This window comes from Chenopodium quinoa, unplaced genomic scaffold, assembly GCF_001683475.1.
Source record: "Chenopodium quinoa cultivar QQ74 unplaced genomic scaffold, ASM168347v1, whole genome shotgun sequence".
NCBI lineage: Eukaryota > Viridiplantae > Streptophyta > Magnoliopsida > Caryophyllales > Amaranthaceae > Chenopodium > Chenopodium quinoa.
The window spans coordinates 828,527-835,969 of NW_018743391.1; positions in this window are offsets into that span (position 1 = coordinate 828,527).

Genomic DNA, 7,443 nt, shown 5'->3' on the forward strand with positions numbered 1-7,443 from the left:
AATAGGAAAATCTAAGACAGTACCGCCACCGTGAAAACGGCTAAGGCAACTATCAAAGACACACAGCGGAAGACTATCGTTAAAAACATTTAAAACGACTTAACTTAAAAGTCAACCAACGAAAGTAAAGTCAAATCAAAGTAAAACAAAGTCAACCTACAACTTGGAACCATTGCAGACCCTTAAGTAACAAAACCGTACCAATTCAAAACCGTTGCGCTAGTCTCACAACATAATATAATAAAATAAGAAAGAAATAAACACATCGTAAACTTATGTAAACTAGCATGATTTGCTCTTCACTCATGCCCATCATGAATATGCTTCATCACCTGAAAAGCTTGGGCTAAGGTAAAGACAATGCCAACAAACACACAATCAACAAAGCTGAGTACATAAGCGTTATTAAACACACTAACATGATTTCACCTATCAACACACAACTTACCTCGTTGCACCTGTTTACAAGCACACAACAACAACAAGACTTCTCAACTAAGTAACTAAATAATTTACTTAGTATTGATTACGCATCGAGCGGGTTTCCCCCTAATCTGCCCCAATAAAAGGGGTACTACACGGGAGCTAACTGTGCCCGTATATATAAAAGAATCACTCGTAAGTGGCGGAATTCCTGCGCATAATAATAAAAGGAAAATACAGCGTCCTGTACTCCCAGTAGAAGTTATGGTCAAATATAAAGTTGCATAACTCCCCCCATATGTTCATAATCAAGGTATGTAAGTTCCAAGAGTTTTGGTGCGTAATCTCTTTCACTTTACGTTATTTATATATTATTAGGCTTGGAGACATGATGACTCTCAAACCATAATCATTCAATCATAATAATTATTCAAATAATCAAACATACCAATTTAATTCTTGAATAATTAGCTTAGTGACCACATAATATTTAAAGTTGAATTCTTTTTAAATCTATATCGGTGTCAAAGACACCTTAAACGCATAACGTGCCACAAATCCTATCCCGCGATGTTGAAAACACCTTAAGTGCACTAAGGCACCAACATATAATTTATTCCTCGTGTACGTAGATACTTACCTAGCTTCTTTCTCATTCTTATAGCATTAATAAAAATTATATGAACCATAATAAAATTCCTTTTTAATATTACAAACCAAATTAAACATGTAGTTTAATTAAACATGCTTTTTATCATGCCATAAATAAAGGTATGGTTCATATTCAACATGTCAAACAATTATTTTCCAATCATTAATCCATCACAAATAAATCATGCTTCATAATTCAATCACCAATATCAACCAAATCACAATTTCCAATCATAATCTAGCATGATACTACTTGGAATTAAATAATCAAGCCTAGCATGTTACTACTAGGGGTGAAAAAAAAAACCATAACCGTTTACCGTAACCGTTAACCGGTATAACCGACTTGTACTAACGGTTAATTTACCAAACCGTTTAAATTAAACGGTTAATCGATCTTACCGCTAAATATAGTGGTTAATGATTATGGTTACAATTTTAAGCGAATCGGTTAACCGTGTAAATAATTATATACGAAGTATTATTTAATTTAATTTTTTTTTAGGGAAAATATATAATGATGCAATTTGATCTTCTAGGTGTTGGTATGCTAACATGCCATGGTCTTAATTTGAATATTACAATTTAATATAATACGAAGAATGAGTAATATCATTAGATTGTAATAATTGTATGCCTGTTTATGCTTTACAAAAAAACTTAGTTATTAATATTTAGTAATGTATTTGGTTTATCAGTTGGTATATACTATTAATTGGAATATGAATTTTGTTGTTTTTTTTAAAGTTTGATGTTGATTTAAAATTTATAAACGGGTAGCGGTTAACTTATAACCGTAATGTTAAAGAACGGTTAATTGTACCTTAACGGTATGGTTACGGTTCACATTTTTTAGTAACCGACATAACGTTTAACCGTACCGTTAAGGTTAAACGGTACGGTTAACCTATTGTGCCCAACCCTAGTTACTACATCATCAAAAATATGCTAAGTACTCGAACGTACCTTGAATAAGATCTTATAATCGCCACGACTAATAGAAATCACTCATTTCAAAGTCTCCTACAATCCAAAATCATAATATGGCATTAAAATCTACTACACACAAATTTCCAACAATATATACTCTTATTAAACCACTCGTAATTTAATTAAAACAACCTGAAAATTAGTTTAAAACCTCATACTTTAATTAATCCCAATTAATGGGTAGTCAAAATTCCTTCAAGAAACTTAATTTTTAGCATACTAACAAAAATTCCAGCAATATTAATTCATGAAAAGTTGTTGTAATTATACTTTAAAACCCTCAATTTAAAGGTTTAAACCACCTTAAATCATATTCATTCAATAATCAATTATTTATATAAATTTAGGGTTTCAAAATTGGGGATTTTTAATTAAATTTTAATTTGAAAATTAATTCACATCATACTTAAAATCAATCATCATAAAAATATCAAAAAAACTCATAATTTATAATTAGATCTAGGATTAAAAAAAAGAAAAATAAAAAGAATAAAATTTTTTTTTCCTAAAGGGAGGTCGAACAGCGGCAGCCAGCACGGCACGGCTGGGCTGCTGCCGCGCCTTGCCGGTGGCTGTGGTAGCAGCCGGGTGGTGTGAGGTGGTGGTCGGCCGTGCAAAAAGGGGAAGGGGAAAATAAAGAAAAAGAAATAAAGGATAAGGGAGAGAAAGTTTACCTTGGGTATTCTCCACTCTGGGCAAAGTTTAATTTGCCCAAGTTTTAAATATTTATACCCATTTCTCTAGAAACCCTTCTTACCTAAATTTCTTTTTTAAAGAAATATTTCTAATCCCTTTTCTAATAAAACTTTACTAAAATAAAACTTTTCTAAATTAAATCCCGACTTTATAAAATAATTAATCAAATAAAACTTTTCTTTTATACAATATTTTCAAACTTATTTAAAATAAATAATTAAAATGTCATAATGTGGGCGTCGTTTGAAGTGCGTCTATGTTAAAACATGTTGTGAATATGCTTGTCACTCATAGGAAGTGGGGATTGACATATCGATTAGGGACAACGATTAGGGACAAGGAAAGTAAGGAGTCGCCAACAAGTTTTTAAGGAACTTGTAAACCGTTCACGGATCATAAAAGGCAACCACGATAAAGGGACAACGAAAGGCAACAACGATTGACTCGTGAAGGTCACATTCTATTCATAATTCATGAGATTACTAACTCCATATGTTTCGGAACCACGAAAGGAGGATCGAGGATGATGGTACAAAGTGAGTCATGGAGTCACATTCGCTCGTATTGGCCTCGCTCTGCTCAATTCTGATAGTGAAAAGTGATTCCTACGATCTTAAAGGCATGCAAACAAAGTTTCAACTTGCTCCAAACTATTATTAGGCTAAATTGGTTGAATATTAACGCAACACATAATTCTAAAATATCGTGATTACTTATTTAAACAATAAGATTAAAAAGGAACCTAAACTGGTCGTCCAAATTATCTTATTAGGCGTGATTTTCAATTACATATTCCCTTTAAACATGTAATATGACGATCATAAGAAATATAATAGAATAAACATCAAAATTGGAAGCAATTCAACAATAATAGAGTTAGTCAAATCAAATAATAAATTAACCTAATCATGATACTAGAAATATTAAAATTAAATAAGTAATTAAATTAATTAATTACTCACATTCCGCACGTGCCTTTAAATTGCTACATCATGAATAAATTGTTAGTAACTTCAATAAAAAAATATAAATCAAATGGAAATTAAATTAAATAAATGTAGAGTTGATTTGGTCCAAACCCTCATTTAATTATACCTTTTACGCCTTGGTTTAAGTATAGAACTTAGGGTATTGTATGAACTCCTTGGAGTACTTAAGGGAAGAATGGTGTAATTAAGAATATAGGTTAAGGCTTAGAATATGAGAGAGAGGGAGAGAAGAGAATGATTTTTGGTGTAAAAGAGAGCAAGGGAGAATGATTTGGTGCCCCGAACTGTAGAAAGGAGGGGGGTATTTGTAGAGGAAATGAGTAGGGGATCACACGGAACCCTAAAAAAGATAAAAACCTTAAAAAATAATGTCGCGACGCGGCAAAATGCGCCGTGACACGACAAAATGCGCCGTGACACGACAAAGGTTGCCGCGACACGGCAAGGATTCCCGTGAAGCGGGGTACTTTGGTGTGACGCGGGATAGGAACAGACCAACGGAGGATAAAACGCGTTAGGATAAACGCGGAGAAAACACAGGAAATTCCCGTGACACGGAACATGTACCGTGTCATGGCATAGCACACCGCGACGCGACAATGTCACGGTATAGTACACCGTGTCACGGTTAAAAAATGCGTGAGAATACCACAGAGCACCGTGACACGTGAAGAATACCGTGTCATGGTACCAGGCGCCGCGCCACGGCAATCCTGCTTAATGTGCGGTAATTCCAGTTTTTAACACGTTTTTAAAATTATCATAACTTTTGATCCGTAACTCGAAATAAGACATATAATATATCATTGGAAATATTATCAAGTCTATTTTCCAAACCACTTTGAATCAGGTCCAAATAATCTGTAAATTTTAATATATGACCGTTTTAGTAGAAGGGTGTCGGTTCTGGGCCGAGTTTAGTATTTTGCTCATACCTTCTTTGTTTTAAATCGGAATTGGGATTATGATATATTGTTGGAAAGCTTATTGAAATGCCTATCCAACCAAATAATAATTGGATCAAAATTATAGGGCCACGAAATCAGGGTCTCTCGGTTTTGTGATTTGGATACGAAAAGAGGAAAATAAGCTATGGTGTGGGGAAATGAGCTATGAATTGGGTTGGTTTATGAAATATATTAAATGGAAATATGGATTTAAGTACTCCAAGATTAAATACTCAATCCGACCAATAATGGCAGTGAAAGATTGTTCATCATCGAGTTTGGTTTTGGGGAGACATTTTTAGGTGTCTACACATAAATAATTTAGTTCAAATTATTTAAATACCTCGCAAGATACTTATTTAAAATAAAATACGGGGTATTACAACTAGTACAATATTGTCCGCTTTGACCAAGCCTGCACGATTTTGTTTTGGGCTCCTTCCAAAAAATCCTTATACTAGTGTATTGAGCATCACTATAGAATTAACTCCTAACTTTGCTATTTCTTCCATGCGGGACTTGGGATGAATGAAATTCCCAACACACCTTTGGGCGGGCTCTGATGCTTGTCAAGTAGATGAATGAAATTCCCAACACACCTTAGGGTGGGCTCTGATGCTTTTCAAGTATATGAATGAAAATTTTATGGTAGAGGCAAATGCACCATAGTAGATGAAGGTTGTGTTCTATGTTAAGGTAATTGTCCAATTGTCAAGAAAAATGGGCCGATAACTTCGTAAGGAATAGGATCGTACATTTATATACACTCGGGTGCACCGTACACCCATGAGTATTTTGTTCTCATTTTGATGATTGTTTATCATTAATCATCAATGAAGAGCAAACACTAACCTTGGATTAGTTGGGTGTATATAACAAATTCAAATACTTACATGCTTTTAGTCTTACTAATTCGAGTCAGATTAATTGTAATGCCATAAGTCGTAAGACATACAATTGACCTAATTTCATCGAAAAATAAATATAGTATATAGAAATATTTTATATTGGAAAAGTATATTAAATAGTCAATATTTAAATGTTTTTATTAAATGTGTAAGACCTTAACTTTGTAGCAGTGGGGAAAAAAAATTAAAGCCTTCAAAGTAAGAAGTGTAAAAACTGTATTGATACAAGAAAAAAAAAAAAGTATTAATGTATTATTGGAGTAATGGTAAAAAAACCGAATGCACACTGGTTCAAATCTGTAACCCTTTTTGTAATTTATATTGTCCTTATGGCTCATCTTGATTAAGTTAAGGAAATTTTGTAAATTACTACCCACAGAATACACCTTTTTTGAAATTACTAACCAAATTTTTATTTTTGTAAATTTAAATTACCACCCTTTAAATTAAAAATACCGATTAAATTCCCTCCTTTTAAAAATTTCCGTGAAGTTTCTGACAGTGGGCCCCATTTTGTTTTTTATAATTTCCTTAATTATCTTCTCTCGACATCCCACTCTCACTATTCTATTGAATTGTACTATATTCTTCCTCCATTCAATTTTTTCATAAATTCTCTGTCAAACCATCAACCTCCCTCTTTCCTTCTAAATTCTATGTCAAATCATCAACTTCTCTCAAGTTTATGAAATAAAACTCTTAAAAAAAATCCATTCAATAAATCATTACACTCTAGTGTACTTTCATGTTTTTGGAATGAGAGAAAAATTGAAGTATGAAAGTCTCCATCTTTTGTAACATGAACCCTAATCGTGGAAAACCCTACAAATTCTATAAAATAAATTATCATTATAAAAGTTTATAAGACATACACTATATTTAATTTTATGTGATTTTTTCTTTAATCAAATTTGATATGTTTGAGTTTACTTTAACTTATTAAGATTTATATACTTAAATTCATCTTATTATCTATCTATTTATTTGATTAATCCTTTAAACATTACTATATCTCATAAAGTTACATCTATTTCTTCTTTTTAATGCAAGTAATCATGAGAATTCGAGAAATATGAACGGAATCATAGTTTCACGTAATTTATTAATTATAAAAAAATCTTACGTAATTTATTGTTAATATATAAAAAAATTCAATATTATTTATTTATTTAGGAAATTTTGATTTGTACTGCTAAAAAATAAATCGATATTGGCTTTTACCACCCACTTTTTATTAAAAAAATTATTTTACCACCAAAAAACCAAAAATTATTTTTTTTACCAGCTATTTCAATTTCTACATTAAGTGCCTGATATTTAATAGTACCTGATTTTTGGGGCTTGGGGTCATTGATATTATCCGCCATTTTCGAGGTCTAAGAGGAGAGAGAAAAGTTTCTGGTTATCGAGGTTTCAGAGGAGACAGAAAAAACTCTGGGTGGGTTTCAATTTACAGAGAGTAGAAGGGAGAATATTGTAATAATACGGATTATGGTTATGAGCAGGAGGTGTGTAATACCCCGTATTTTTATGTATTTTTATAAAGTATTTAAGCATTAATAAAATGTATTGTTAAAGACTCAAATATTTTAATTAAATATTTAAAGGGTTAAAGTATTTTAAATATAAGGTTTTATAAAAGTAAAATATGTTTAGGGCCAAACGTTTATTAATTATTGGGCAATGTAAATTATTCCTACATACTCTTATTGGAATAACTCATTCCAACAACTGGTCTTGGCTGCACTCAAATGCATCTATCTTAGCTGCAACAAGAGGTGGCCCAATTCGCGCGGCCCAAACTAACCTCCACCATCTAATTAAAAGCCCGCCTAGAAA